This window comes from Sus scrofa, chromosome 4, assembly GCF_000003025.6.
Source record: "Sus scrofa isolate TJ Tabasco breed Duroc chromosome 4, Sscrofa11.1, whole genome shotgun sequence".
NCBI classification, from domain to species: domain Eukaryota; kingdom Metazoa; phylum Chordata; class Mammalia; order Artiodactyla; family Suidae; genus Sus; species Sus scrofa.
Window position 1 is genome coordinate 2,633,803 of NC_010446.5, and position 13,721 is coordinate 2,647,523.

The 13,721-nt window shown below is 57.9% G+C and overlaps 2 long non-coding RNA genes across 2 annotated transcripts; both read left to right on the plus strand.

Annotated features, from left to right (window-relative positions):
- On the plus strand, positions 318–6,194 carry LOC110260208. Its single transcript, XR_002343049.1, has 2 exons — positions 318–2,073; positions 3,048–6,194. It is a non-coding gene; the product is annotated as an uncharacterized LOC110260208 (long non-coding RNA).
- Positions 6,435–8,663, plus strand: LOC110260209. The gene is made up of 2 exons (XR_002343050.1): positions 6,435–6,472; positions 6,585–8,663. It is a non-coding gene; the product is annotated as an uncharacterized LOC110260209 (long non-coding RNA).

Sequence of the window (13,721 nt, forward strand, 5' to 3'; positions counted from 1 at the left end):
CTGCACAGTAGGAAAGTGACAGAACACTGCAAACCAGCTATAGTGCAAAAAATAAAAATCAGGGGTCCCCGTCGTGGCGCAGTGGTTAATGAATCCGACCAGGAACCATGAGGTTGCGGGTTCGATCCCTGCCTTGCTCAGTGGGTTAACGCTCCGGCGTTGCTGTGAGCTGTGGTGTAGGTCGCAGACGCGGCTCGGATCCCACGTTGCTGCGGCTCTGGCGTAGGCTGGCAGCTACAGCTCCGATTCGACTCCTAGCCTGGGAACCTCCATGTGCCATGGGAGCGGCCCAAGAAATGGCAAAAAAAAAGACAAAAAAATAAATAAATAAAAATCAGGGAAAATGAAAAAAAATTAAGAAAAAATCAGAGCTCCACATTTAAGCCACTGCTGAGATTGTGGTGAATAAAGTGTGTATAAAATCTGAAAAAAAAATTGTATCCAAGAAAAAAGAAAGGGAAAGCAGAGTCTTGAAGGCATTTGCACACCCATGTTCATAGCAGCGTTTTTCACAAGAGCCAAAAGCTGGGAACACCCCAAGTGTCCAGGGACCGAGGAACGGATGAACCAGGGAGGCACATCCGTGCAAGGGGATATTATCCAGCCTTGAGAAGGAGAGACGTCCTGGCAGGTCCTCCGGCAGGGATGGACCTTGAGGACAGCGTGCTCAGTGGGATAAGCCAGTCTCGAAGGGACAGATGCTGGGAGAGTCCACGGACCGGAGGGCCTAGATAACAAAGCTCAGAGAGACAGGAAATAGGATGGTGGTTTCCAGGGGCTGGGGCACAGGAGGTGGGCGTGAGTGTTCAATGGGAACAGAGTTTCCATTTGGGAAGATGGAAAGTTCTGGGGATAGAGGGTGGGGATGGCTGCACAACAATGAATAATGCCACTGAGCTGTAAAAATGGTTACGGTGGGAGTTCCCCGGCAGCTAAGTAGGTTAAGGATCCAGCATTGTCACTGCTGTGGCTCTGGTTATAGCTGCGGCACCGCTGCTCCCTGGTCCGGGGACTTCCACTATGGCCCTGGCCCCCCCAAAAATGGTTAAGATGGTAACTTTTATGTTATTGGTGTTTTACCACAATTAAAAGAATAGCAACGACAGTCTCTGTTGGTCAGAGTCTCTGGGTGTGGGATAAGAAGCGCCAGCTGCGTGGTGCTGGATGGTCCAGCATGGGTCTTCCACTGGCACCCTTATCTCTTTGAGGGCAGGAACCGAGTCATGGTTATCTCAGGGTCCCCAGCCAGTATTTGTTGAGTGACTAACTGACTGACTGGCTGCTTCCGCAGTACAGTCCCAGCCTGGAGATCTCTGGGAGAGCCCAGACCCTGGGCACTGGAGTAGCAGATGTGGCCAGGAGCCCTGGCGCAGCTCAGGAGCCAAGGCCGCCTGCCAAGAAGGAAGTGCCAAACAATAGCCCCCCAGAGACTTCCCTGATGCCGGATTTGCTCCTCCAGGGACAAAGGAGGCTTCCTCTGTAGGAAGTGATACCCGAGGGAGGGCTTCCGCTAGAGCTAGCTGGGGAAGGGCCTGCGAAGGACAGGCAGGAGGAGGGGCGTCCTGGGCACCCACCATCCCTGGGCCTGGGCACCAGAGGCCACGACAGGCGGCCACCGCCCCAGGCCACTGAGGACCCTGAACCTGGAGGTCAGAGTCAGGACGTGAGGGTCAGGGAACACGCACTTGCATCCCCGCCCCCTGTTCACGGCCGTGTGGCCTGGAGCCCCGTCACCAGCTCCCTCCCTGGACGGGGGACAGGCCTCACGCAGGGATCACTGTGCATCTGGGCTCCTTGATCCGAAGCACCCAGACCCGGGCGCGCCCTCAGTGGCGCATCGCTCTCCTGGGGAAAACAGGCAAAAATAAACAGACTGAAAAGGAAGTAGGCGCAAACCCAGTGCGGGGCGGCGGGAGGTGATGAATCTCGCCTCTCCCGGTCTGGAGTTAATGAGGAGCCTGAGTCAGGAGGCAGATGGGACCGACCCATCCGCTGTGCTGCTGGAAATGAGAAGCTGCTGGAGACGTTCTGACTCAGAACCAGATGGCCCCTGCTCCATCCCCTGCATTCAAGGTAACCCCCCAAGAAGGAGCCAGGCTGTGGTGGACGCCACGGGCAGGCTCCCAGCCCCCGGCCCCCAGCCCAGGACAGCCTCCTCCAGGGAGCCCACTAGGGCTGGAGGGAAGGTGGCTGTGGACTGGGGGGTCCTGCTGCCAGGGAGGGGTGGAGGCAGAGGGACGGGGTCCCACCCAATAGTGGTGTTGCGTCCATGGACCCCTGGGGAGCAAGGAGAGGCTGCCCACAAGGTAACAGCTGTGAGGAAGGAGCCAAAGGGGTTGAGGGGCTGAGATCCAGAGTGGGGGCTGGGGTGGGAGGTGGCCACCGAGCTGGCAGCTAGACAGCAGGACCCGCTGGAGTGGAGGTGGGGGGCACAGGGTGCAGACGGAGGGAGGGAGGACATCCTCGGTGGGATCGGGGCAGCAGCTGCCAGGCTGTGCCAGCCAAGAGGAGGCCCGCAGGGCTCACAGGAGGCCTTCCCGGCCTCCCTTCACTGCCATTTGGGGGTCCTCCCGAGAGGGTGCCTGGAGCGAGGCAAAGGGGAGAGGCCAGGAAGAGGAGAAAGCAGGAGAGAGGAGTGAAGGTGCAGAACGTGGAGAGGGCAGAGCCCGGGAGTTGGCAAAGGACAGAGACAGGGAGGGGGCGGGAGGTGAGCAGAGCTGAGCGGACTGGGTCCCTGCTCAGCTGCCTGTGAGGCGCACTCGCATCCCCTCCCCCCAGGAGCGGGTGGAGGGAGAGGCAGGGCGGGCTGGGGGTGGTGCTGGGGGAGGGGGCGGTCGAACCCCTCCCCCCACCCCCGCAGGCGCAGAGCCGCACTCCTGCTTCCCTGCCTCACTTCTCCCGCCCTTGCCCTGCCCCGATCCCTGAGGCCAGGTCAGATCATTGTCCCCAAGGGTAAAGGGCTGAATTGCGTTCCCCTCAAAACTTATGTTCAAGACCTAACCCCCAGTCCCTGTGAATGGGACCTTATTTGGAAGAATCCTTTGCAGATGGAAGTGAAGGACCTTGAGATGAGACGCCCTGGATGCAGGTGAGACTCAGCACCAGTGATAAGTGTCCTTGTGGAAAGAGGGAAGGCCCCATGAAAGCAGAGTCAGGGACGGCAGCTACAGGCGGCTCTGAGCCCCCGTTCCCAGCGGTTTGTTGCAGCAGCTTCGGATGCTCCGTGGATACCAAGGCACGCGAGGGAAGGCAAGTGTCCCTGACTCCCTTCCCCTCAGGTCCCGCTTCTGGGAAGGAACTTGGTGGCCAGGGTACAGGGTTTAGAAAGAAGAAGGGAGACTCACAGGAGCGGCACGACCCGCAGCTAGGTGGGCTGATGCAGCTGCGTGCGGTTTGAGTTCTGCAGAACACCCACACCGCTGGGCACCAGGGCTTCCCGGCGCGGCTCAGACCTTCCAGGCGGGAGGGAAGCAATCTCAGTGAAAGTGCCGTCTGCGGTCAGCGGTCGGAGCGAGGAGGAAGTGGGGAGATGACCCAGCTCTTTGGGGCGCGCTTCTCTGCACCTAAACCCACGGCTCTGCTTTTTTCCAGCAAACCTACCAGCACAGTCGAACTTGCCTCGGCGCCAACACAGCTTAACCTTCAGGGCCCCTCACTTGCGAAGACCCCCTTCTGCAGCCCAGTTCCTGTTTGCGTATTCCTTTTGTCAAAGGGGCCCCCTCCGCAGATGGGGAAAGTATTGGGTCCCACACACTCTGGCTCCCTCCCTGTTGCCACCAGGGTACAGCACACAGCCTGCAGTATAGACGCTTCCGTGGGTTTTCTGTCATCTGAACATCCACCCAGCCAGTCCTCCGTGTCTTCAGCCAAGCTGGATTATCGAGTCCCTGCTGTCTCGGGATGTAACTTGGAAAGAGAACCAGAGACAATTTGGAGGCAAAGTAAATGGGCTGCAGCAAGATGCGCATGAAGAAAGAGAGAGGCTGAAAGGGGAACCTGAGCAGAGAGTGGTTGTTCTACCTGGAAATCATGACAGCCCCACCAAGGAGATAACCTCCAGTCTGGGCTTTTAAGGATGGGTAGGAGTTCGCCAGGAGACAAGGGGGAGGACAGCTTAGGTCGGGGGCACTGTGCGGGCAAAGGTGTGGGACAGCCCCTGGCCCTGGGGCAGCAGTGTGCGACAGCCTGCCTGGCCCATGGGGCCTGCAGGATGAAGAGAGAGGGAAGGGCCGGGGCTGGGCCTGGAGTCCTGGGGCAGGGAGAAGTAACAGGTGTGAGGTCCGCAAACGTGGCAGCTTAAAATGAGAAGAATCTCCTTCCTCTGAAGGCTGGGGCAGGGGGTGGGGGTGAGGTGTTTCCAGGCCCCTTCCAGCTGCTGGCTGTTGTGGCAGTTCCATTGTCCAGCCCCTTGCAGCTGCACCCTCCAGTCTCTGCCTCCCTCATTACAGGACCTTCTCCCTGTGTCTCTCTGGGTCCCTTCGCCTTTTTTTTTTTTCCAGCTGCACCCACATCAGGCAGAAGTTCCCAAGCCAGGGGTCGAATGCGCTCCACATCTGTAAGTAACCAGAGCCACTGCAGTGACAACGCCAGATCCTTAACCCACTGAGCCACCAGGGAACTCCCCTTCTCCTCTTCTTATGAGGACACCAGCCATAGTAGAGACGTTACTAATCAGGTAATTCAATTACATCTGCAAGGACACCAGAGTATTTCCAAGTAAGGTCACGTACACAGGGGCCTGGGCTCAGGGCTTCAATGACCTTTCTGGGGACACAGTTCAACCCACAACAGGGAGGAGGAACCACAGGACTTGGTACTGATTAGATGGACCTTATGGCCTGAATGGTCTACACGGCCTCCCTCCCACGGCACATGTTGAAATCCTGATAGCCTTGTGACCGCGTCGGAGACAGGGCCTTTAGGAGGTGAGGACCGCGGCTGTCTGCAAGCCAGGAAGAGAGCTCTCAGCAGAAACCTCGTGCTGCCAAAACCTTGATGTTCCAGCCTCCAGAACCGTGAGAAGAAAGTTTCTATCCTTAAGCCCCCAGTGTGCGGCATTTTATCACGGCAGGCTGAGCTAAGACAATGGGGTTGGGGCTGGATGAGCAAGCAGCAGAGCGGAACTGAGGAGGAATTCCCCAGGCTCGGAGGAAGCTCTGACCCACAGGTGCTGGGTCCCGATGGCCCGGCCAGGAGCTGAGGTTTTAGGGAGGAACTGGACTCGGCCCAAGGCTTCCAGGAGCTGCAGGTCAGGCAGGGAGTCAGGAAGGGGCCCAGGCCTGCCAGGTACAATGATGCAGGTGGTGGCTCAGGGACAAGGGGCCAGGACAATCGAAGCGGCCCCAAGGGGCAGGGAGGCCCCAGGAAGGGGCCATCAGAACAGTCAAGAACCCGGTCGTTGGCACTTCCTCCGGCCTAACTACTCAGCGTTGTCTCTGCAGCAGCTCTGGATCAGTCCCTGGCCTTGGAACTTCCACATGTCGAGGGTGCAGCCAAACACTTTAAAGAAAGAACTCTTGCCTGCTCTGACTGATGGCTCCCAGGCCAGGGATCAGATACGAGCTGCAGCTGCAACCTGCGCTGCAGCTGCAGCAACGCTGGATCCTTCAACCCACCATTCATTCTTATGCCGCTTAAATGTCACCTCCACTACGTGCAGAAGCTCGATGGACTTGAGCACGTAGATCGGGCAACATTTGGGGGGTTTGGCCTCACAGATGGTCGGCTCTCTGGGTTGGCAAGTTCCTGCCTGGCTTCCTTTGCTGTTGTCACGGAGTTGCCGTTGCCATGGCGTCTGTGTGTGCACAGGGGACCATCACGCATCTCCTCAGCTTCGGGAGCACGCATCCAGAGCCTGGGAAGACTGCGGAGAGAGAAGAAGGAGGCGTGGCGCGTGGGAGGGAGTCCACCTGGGCGCCTCGTGTTGACGGAGCCGAGAAAAGAGGGGTGGTACTGTGCCGCCCCTGAACCAGAAGGGAGGGATGGAGGCAGAGGTGCCTGCAGGGCCTGCCGGGCCCTCAGCTGTAGAGGCCCAGGGAGGGGGGGTCAACCGAGGGTCTTCTATCTGGCCTTCTGCTGCCCCTCCTTCGCAACCACTTCCTGCCACTGTCCCAAAGTCACAGCAAATGCAGCCCAGGAGTGAAATACTGCCGATTTAATCTGTGCCTCTGATAAATAAATGAACAAGTGTTTAAGGTTCTGCCTGTGAGGCTCTCTTCCCAGAGTTTTAGGTGGCCAGCTCATTCTCAGTAGTCTGGGTTTTGCTCAAAATGTATCTTTTTTTTTTTTTTTTTTTTTTTTGCTTTGCTTTTTAGGGCATATAGAAGTTCCCAGGTGAAGGGTTGAATCAGAGCTTCAGCCACCAGCCTCCACCAGAGCCATGTCTGCAACCTACACTGCAGCGCATGGCAGTGCCAGATCCTTAACCCACAGAGCGAGGCCAGGGATTGAACCTGCATCCTCATTGTTACAGGTGGGGTTCATTACCGATGAGCCACAACGGGAACTCCCCAGAAGTTATCTTTAGAGAAGGGCCTTTTCTGAGCCCCTATCTGTCTGCCAGAGCCCTTTGCTTTCTCTCTCAGCAGTGTGCAGTGCCCAGAACGATCTACCTGAGCTGCAGGCATGTGTGTACCGTATGGCAGGTACGCATGTCACTAGCTCGTCGCAAGCACTCATCACGTTGCACTCGTACGCTGTGACCAGGTGTGTTCCGGAATCACGGTAGAATCTCAGTGTGAGTCCATTGGAGAGAGATTTTTTTACTGCTGCGTGACCCTGGGAGAGTCCCCTAGGCCGAGGTCCTGGTCTGTAAAAGGGAGACTGCGTGATTATTGAGAGAAGGTGGCTCTAAAGCATCCCCCGAAGCCCCTCACAGAGTTCACCCCGCCTGGTCTCACCTTGCCCTGAGAAGCTGGCCGAGCTGGGCTCCAGCCTCCCACTCCCCAGGAAGGGAAGAGTCTGGAGCCCGTGGTGGTCAAGGGTAGCTGAGAGAGACTTGTCTGCGGGGAAGGAGCTGGGAGGCCCAGTGGGGGCGGGGGGCTGCCTCTGTGGGCTCCCTGCCTTCCCTCCCTCCTGGCCGGGGCTCCTTCCAGGGCTCTGCTGATTGGGCACCAGGACCAGGGCCTTACCCTGGCTCTCCCAGGGACTGGGGCCAGGACAGGGCACAGGAAAGCCTGGGGAAGGGCAGGACTGGGGCCTCTGGGCCTGCCTTCTCCAGAGCTGTCTTCCCTCAGGGGCAGCGGGCCCTCCATGGACCTCAGGGGCCCTGGGGTTGCTCTGCCTCCTCCCGGACCTGTGGCTGTGCGCCAGCCCAGAGCTCGGCTTCCTCCCCTGGGTCTCCCATGCCTGCTGCTCACTCAGGGCTCCTCCTGCCTTTCAACTTCTGCTCCCACCACCACCTCCAGCATTGTCTCCCTGTCCCCAGTCCAAATTCCTGGGCAGATCAGCTGGCCAGCTGGCCTGCTTGGGCAACGACTCAAGCGCAGCCAGGCCGGCAGCACGGCCAGCCCACAGGCTTGTCCCCACGGGTGGGCCGCCCATCCTGCCCTGTCCTGGCCAGCTGGGGCTTCGGTGAGGTCAGGGCCATCCTGCTTTGATTCCCCGGGAAGGGAAGGGGTATGGGCAGCATGATGGATATGTCCACATCCCCTCTCCTTGCCTGATGCTCCGGGCAACACCTCGGCTCGCCCCCGGCACCCTCCTCCTCCCCACCTTGGCGCCTTTGCGCACAGCTTGCCTTCTGCCTGGAGTGCTCCCCCCTCTGTCCTCTCAGCTCAGGTGCCACCTCCGCCACGGAGTCCTCCCAGGTCACCACAAACATCACCTCTCCTTTCATGGACCACTGCATCCTCTGCCCCACTTTGTTGCATGAGTGTGGCAGACAGAGTAACGATGCTCCAGAGACGTCCCTGTCCTAATTCCTGGTCCTGTGAAGATGTGACTGTGCACGTGGAGAAAGGGACTTTGCAGATGCCATCAACTTACGGACCTGGAGAGGGAACGTATACTCTGGATTATCCAGGAGAGCCCAAGGTAACAAGTGCCTTTATTTTTTTTTTTTTCTTTTTCCAGCCACAATTGTGGTCTATGGAAGTTCCTAGGCTAGGGGTCAAATTGAAGCTGCAGCTGCTGGCCTACGCCACAGTCACAGCAACGCAGGATCTGAGCCACGTCTAGGTTGGGTTCTTAACCCGCTGAGCCTCAGCGGGAACTCCCACAGGTGTCTTTATAAGAGGGAAGCAGGAGGGTAAGTGAGTCAGCAAAGGAGGTGTGATGACAGAAGCAGAGGTGAGAGAGCCACATTGGAAGGCAGAGGGAATGGCCACGAGGCAGGGACAGCGGGTACTTCTAGAAGCCGGAAAAGCCGAGGAAACAGATTCTTCCCTGGAGCCTCCAGAAGGAACCGGCCCTGCCAACACCTTGATTTTAACTCACGGGGCTCATATCCGCCCTCTGACCGCCAGGCCTGTAAGAGAATAAACGTGTGCTGTTTAGAGCCATGAGACGTGCAGCATTTTGTTACTGCAGTGGTGGAACAGAGACAATTAGCACCCGTTGGGTTGCGCCTTGGCTGGGATGTCAGCTCCTGGGAAGGCCTGTGCCGTGGACATCTTTACACATCCTTGTGCATATTTATAAAATGCCTGCTTACGACTGCGTCCATCTATCTGTTCTTAACTGTATCAATTATTCCTTCCTCGCCCCCCGCGAGCCTCCTCGGGGCTTCTCCCACAGGAGGAAATGTTTCCTAGCGGAAAGATTTTCCCCCTGGAGCATCTGCAGCACTTCGTTCCTCACGGGGTGTCCTTAGAAATATTTGTATAACAAAATGAAGCAGATTGTCTCATGCAATACCACTCACATACCTGTCAGGCAATGTGAAACTTCAAGGAAGTGCCTCTGCTCCTGGCTGCCTGATGAAGTTTGAGAACTGGCCAAAAGGATAAAATCCGAATTTCTGTGGTTCTGGTGCAGAGCCGTCCAGTCTGGCCCCGTCCTCCTGCAGGGCCCTTAGCGGCTCTGCCTACCAGGACACCTCAGTTCTCGACACGGAGGAATCCTAGCAAATGTCCTTCCAGCCTAGAGCACCTTTCTCAGCCCGGCCCAGCCCTGCTCTTCCTGGAAGATTTTTTTTTTTTTTGTCTTTTTGCCTTTTCTAGGGCCACTCCCACGGCACTTGGAGGTTCCCAGCCTAGGGGTCTAATCAGAGCTGTAGCCACTGGCCTACACCACAGCCACAGCAACGTGGGATCCGAGCTGTGTCTGCGACCTACACCACAGCTCACGGCAACGCCGGATCCTTAACCTGCTGAGCGAGGCCAGAGATCGAACCCACAACCTCATGGTTCCTAGTCGGATTCATTAACCACTGCACCATGAAGGGAACTCCTGGAAGATTTAACTCAATCTCCATATTCTCTGGGAAACATCCTTCTGCACATGGAGATCAGCGGATGGGGTGCCAAGCGGAAGCTGAGAATTTTGTGGGATGAGCCACCGGCTGCCCCATGGAGAGACCCAGGGGCCCGGGAGAGCCTTCCTTCCTTCCTCCTGGGACAGGGCAGAGCAGGGTTTCAGGTCATGGCTCCTCTGTATCATCCCAGCCACATGGGGCCAGCTAAATAATTCATGAGCCCAGGGCAAAATGAGAATGTGGCACTCGAGCCCGAGGTGGGAAGCTTGTCTCTCCTTCTCTGGACAAGCACGCCAACCTTGGTGGACGGGATGTCCCCTAGCACTGGCACACGTTTGGCACTTGGATCACTGGGGGACGGCGTGGTCCTGCCAGCCAAGAGCAGGGACAGCCACTGCCATGCCCCTTCCTGGGGGCGTGGAGGGCAGCGTCTGTCCCAGGAAGGGCGACAGGAAGGATGGGGCTGGACAAGGCCCAGGGCGCTGAGAGGCTGGGAGGTGACCGGGTGGGGCCCGTGTGAGCTGAGGCCCCCATCTCCTCCCCCTGAGTGTGTTCATTGTCTCTGGACTTCACTTACGAAACACAGATTCGACAATAAAATTGCTAAGTATTTCAAGATGGTGACGGCAGAGCATCCGATCCCAGGTCTGCCAGGGCACGGGGCCCTCTGTGACGGCTGTGGTCCCATGCCCAGGAAGCCAGCCCTGCAGCCGGCTTCCGTCCGGACAGGGCGGCCCCACCTGTCTGTCAGGGTGGCAGCAGGAGGCCAGGGGCCAGTCCCCAGAGGTGCCCGCCGCAGTCTCTGCGAGGGCTTGTCCGGCACACCCAGGGCGGTCACCATTTCCCCGGGGCCACTCGGGCTGCAGGGGACAGCCCAGGAGGCTGCGGTGCTGTTGAAAAGACTTCTCTTACCCGCCACCCAGTCTGAGCAGATTTGCGCCAGCCCCTCGGGGCCACACCCTCCAGACCTGAAGGAACCGCGTGAGCCCATGGTGACAGCTGACCTTGACCATGAGCTGCTGCCATGCGCCAGCGGGCCCTTCACCCCACGTGGAGAATCTGGGGGGTTCGGAGGTTCCAGGCTGCACAGCTGCGACGCTCTGCTCCTCCCGCTGCCCTCCAGGCCCGTCCCCGTCCTGGTTCTGGAGGCAGCAGCGGCTGTTGCTATTTCCCTCCCTGCCATGTGTGCCCGTCTGGTAAACTCACATTAAGTACTTCAGGGGAAAAGCGCGTGTGCTTCCTTCCGAGGAGCGGATCTGTTTCCCGTGCACTAGGACTTCCAGGCAGACCGCAGTCCCAGGCGCTGGCTCGGGCTGCCTGCCTTTGGTTTACAGCTGCATTTCCCCCCTTTCCTCTTCTGGGATGTTTCCATGTGTTTGTTAAATGCGTCCCCAGTGGCTCCCTATTTTGATGTGCAGTTAGTCACTTCCGCCTCCAGGCCACAGACCGGGAGGGAGCTGCCCCCACCGGCCCCTGTGACCTCTTTAGGGCCCCCCCCCGGCTGCCACTCACAGTTACCCTGATCTGCACTGACGACAGGGTCTGCCCGACTCTGAGCTCCAGGAAGCACATACTCCCTATCTCTTTCCTCCCAGCCTCTGCTTTGTCTTCAACTAGGAATTCAGACCAAGATATTTTATAGGTCAAAGTGCTGGGTGGACTGAAGTTATGAAGGCATTGACAGAAGCTACCCAAACCACAGCCACGGTGAAGAGAAGAGACTTAGGAGCTGGAGCACCTGAATTCAAACCCTGACCTGGCCACTTATTAACGTTGGGCCCTGAGGCCAGCTACCCTCTCTGGCCCTCAGTGTTCTCATCTGTAAAATGGGGGAAACAGCCTCTTCGGGCTCTTGTGCGGTTTAAATGGGCTAAGACTAGTAAGGTGTTTAGAACAAGGCTTGGCACATTTCAATGCTGTGCAAGTATTGGTTGCATCAATGATGCTTTTCTCGGAGTTCCTGTCGTGGCGCAGTGGTTAATGAATCTGACTAGGAACCATGAGGTTGTGGGTTCGATATCTGGCCTCGCTCAGCAGGTTAAGGATCCGGCGTTGCCGTGAGCTGTGGTGTAGGTCGCAGACACGGCTTGGATCCCGCGTTGCTGTGGCTGTGGCGTAGGCCGGCAGCTACAGCTCTGATTAGACCCCTAGGCTAGGAACCTCCATATGCCGAGGAGCGGCTCCATATGCCGAGGGAGCAGCCCCAGAAAAAACAAAAAGACCAAAAAAAAAAAAAAAAAGAGATGCTTTTCTCTTTCCTTCCTGCGTTTTGAACTAAATGAGAAAGACTGGAGATTCAAACAGCAGCTTTATTACAGGGTCAGGCTTGACTCACAGCTTGAACTTGAGCAGAAGGCTTGAGTCACAGCCACGCTCATAGACCCAGTACCGGTTACACGTGCCACCCCCCCATCCCACACCCCAGGCCTGCCAGGGCCTGTCCTGCAGCTCTGCTTCCACTCCCCCAGCAAGACCGCCTCCAGAGCACAGGCTGGGCCAGGCAGAGAGGAGAGTTGGAACCAGCCTGTTCATGCCGCCTGTGGTTTCCTCCCTCCCCGTTCAGACAAAAAGGGTGTGCAGAGGCCAGAGCCCCTTCTTTCAATGCCTGGATGCAGAGGGGGGACAGTGGGGAGCACTCCCATCTTTCAAGGACCACTCACAGTGATCACTTATCAAACACCTCCTGTACCTTATGTGGGTTTCAAGGCTCTCTCCTCTCAACAGTCTTGTAAGGAAGTGCCATTGATTTTTCAGATAAGACAACAGGGACTCAGAACACCTTAGGTGACCTGTCCAAGGTCACACAGCAAGGAAGCAGCCGAGTCCAGATGCACTTTTCCCCTTCGCCACGCTGACTCAGGCTCCACCTGGACAGCTATGAAGTGTGGGTTCGCTGGGGTTCTGGGAGGAGGCAGCGGCTTTGGTGCCCAGTGCCCCATGCCCAGTACCCAGCAGGCAGCAAGGACGGTCCCTTGCCTTTGGGAGACTAGGCTTTGGCACTGATGCTCTGTCGAGGATCCAGACAGGGTGGGGGGATGGAGTTTATCTGCTGCCATCCTGTCTTAGGTGCATCTGGGCACAGACTGGGAGGGCCGTCCCTGCGAGGCCCTGCTTCGCCCCTGAGAGAAGCAGCCAGGAGGAGAGGGAGGCGGAGTCCCCACTTCGAGTCCACCCGGCCGAGTCCCAGGAGCCTTCTTGCCTCTGAGACCTGGACTCCGCATGACTATTGCTGTCCTGAGAGGAGCAGGAGGAAGGACGAGGGCAAAGAGTAAGGACCCTCAAATCTGCCGGGGGCCAAGGGACTTGACAGGCAGCCAAGCTCAGGGAGGGCCCGCCATGCGGGGGACAGCACGGCACGGAGCGGGCAGCCCAAGAGGGGGGCCTTCCTGGTCATTGGGCTCAACAGAAACGGACTCTGAGTGACTTTAGCACAGAAGGAATGCACTGGATGGACAAAGATTAGTCCTCAAGGCCGGGGAAAGATGCAAACACGCCAAGACCCAGGCCTCAGGCAGGCCAGGTGACACCTAGGGGATGCACTCGGAGAGATTTGGGCGGTAAAAGCCACAGGGGCTGGTAAATGGTTGGGTGGGGGAGAACTGGGGCCGAGGGAGGAGTGGGGGACGGAGGGAGAGGGGCTGTGAAGAGAGGTGGTTCCAGGAGCAAGGCGGTTCCTCCTGGGCTACGCTGAGCCTGATATGGCCCAAGGTCCAGGTATGGGGTCCTTCCACACAGGGGGACAATGGGGAACGGATGGGTCCAAAGGACAGCAGGAAACACAGGGTGAAGGGCGAGGATTCCGCCCAGGAACAGCCCCCTCCCAACCCGCCAGCAGGTCCTTCCAAGGTCTGCACAGGCCTTGGGCACTCTGGCCCGTCCCGGCTCGGCGGGCAGCCAGAGCCTAGCTGACGTCTGCTTTCTTGCCCTCACGGCACATGGCCTAGCGCGTCACATGCAGTAGATGCTCGGTGAATATCTGCAGCTTGATTCATCGACAGGAAGGAGACATCTGGATGCAGAAGGCGCTCTTGTTTGCCAGGCCTCACGCACCCTCAGAGATGACATGGAGGGTGGTGTCCACAGTGCCGCCTGGGGTCCTTCCAAGTCAGTTTCTGCCTCCAGACCCTTTAAGGTAAACAACCTGGCTTACGAGAACTAGAACCCTCAACTTGGTGCATTGGTGGCACAGCCTCCAGCTCTCCAAGTCTACGTTCTGCTGAGAAATCCCAGCAAGTCCTCCTCGCAGGCGAATACAGGCCACCCACTTGCATCAAAGGGGGTGGATTCCCGGGTGACACATCCACAC